Here is a 1,816-nt window from a genome sequence, read left to right as displayed (position 1 = left end):
AACGTGCACCAGGAGATACATACTCTTTAACGTCCTGTAGGGAGTTTGTTGGAAGGTTTTCTTTTCACTTATCAAATTAGCATTTCACATGATTTGGTTCAGGCTGCCTTTCATTGTTTTGTCAGTCTGATCAGAAAAAAAACATCAACATTTCCAGTGGTAGAGAACCTGCTTCCTTTGTTGTGTGTAATCATATATTAGCCATACATATTTGAATAAAACAAATTCGTAAAATTAATTTATACATTTCTCTAAAAAAATCCAACTGTGCTTGTGGTGTTCCTTAAAAGCTTTTGAAATGCATGCATCCCTTGAGATAAGGACGGTGTGTATTGTTCTAAATTTTTCTACAAACTGAAAAGCATGTAAATAACGACGGCAGCACCAGATATGATCAAGCACAGTCATACTGTTATTAAGACAGTGTGACTGTATTTTGCTTTGGAAAGTTATTTTCAAACAGGGAATCTCAGCTGGGTCGAGAAAATAAAGAAAATAAAGAAAAGCATCGGAACAAGTTTGATAGAGGACATCCCTTTAATTTTCGACTCTGTGTCAAACAGTGACGATAATCAGGAAGCGTTTTTGTAATTGGCAGGTCCAAATCTTCTTCGGCAAGCTTTAAACAATCTTTGACGTGCTTTTTCTTCGACCTTGGACAGTTGCCCCATTACAGACACATTCGCAGATTAAAATCATTGATCAGTAATTATCTTCCCAGCTGTATCTTAATATTAGAAACTAGCTCAAGTGCAATTCGTTCAGGCAATCTGCGCTCTACGCTGATTTTTATACACGTATGAAACAAACGGGAGACAATAACAGGAGCATAAGCAGAGTCAGCAATAGTCAAGGTGAATTCTGTCTGAGTCGCAGCGTCTACAACAGGCCACAAATACAGTCACAGCTTCCTCCAGCACAAGGTTTGCCTTGCTGTCTACTGACAATCACATGAATAGGCCTCGACTGGCTGCTTGTTTTGTGCCATGATCCCTTGCTACTCATGCTGCTGAAAAAATAAATAACTGAGCTCTGCACTGCTATAAATAATGGATGACTCGTCCACTGTCACTTTTCATAGCATGTCAAGCCACGGCCTGGCCATTATTAGGGTCTGTCTTCTCCTCTCTGGCTCTGACTCCAGTTTTGTTATTGTTCTGGTCGACTTGCCTGCACACCTCCTCAGCGGGTCGGCTGTCAGTCTTCTTCTTGGCCGGTGCTGTTGATGGGTGCTACGGAGAAGAAAGAGGTGCTTTGGGGAGGTCTAAAAAGAGCGGTACAGCACACCTATGTAAGGAGAGCTAGCTGCTCGCGGTCTATCTTGACCTGGAACAGGCACTTTTAGAAGCAATTTAAGGATGTAAAGGGATCTTGTGCCACATGATATTAGAATGCCGCTAAGGTATATTTATCCTCAAAATTAAGTCTTTCTTCCAAAGTGCTGTGTCAGCATTCCTTTTCTTTGTAAAGTGTATATTAATGTGTCATTATCACTTCATTACCTGTATTTGATATTTTCATATTTAAATAAGATGGAACATAGTTCTTATGTCTCCGCATTGTAAGACAGAGTCTACGACTCTTGATTGCATAGGCACTGAAGACATATTCACCACTTTAAAATAATTTCTCTTATAGTAAAAAGAAAAATAAACAGTGGCAGACTGCCAGACAAGATGCAAATGATTTGCAATACTTAGTGACGCGCTACTCGAATCTGACCCCCTTTTTTTTCGGTAATGAGTAACACATTACGACTTCCAATCCAGTAATCAGATTAAAGTTACTTATCTGAAATACCATTATTATGATTTTA

Source organism: Poecilia latipinna, unplaced genomic scaffold (assembly GCF_001443285.1).
Source record: "Poecilia latipinna isolate Pla-1442-1.1 unplaced genomic scaffold, P_latipinna-1.0 Scaffold165, whole genome shotgun sequence".
NCBI classification, from domain to species: Eukaryota; Metazoa; Chordata; class Actinopteri; order Cyprinodontiformes; family Poeciliidae; genus Poecilia; species Poecilia latipinna.
Note: the sequence above shows the minus strand (reverse complement) of the source record.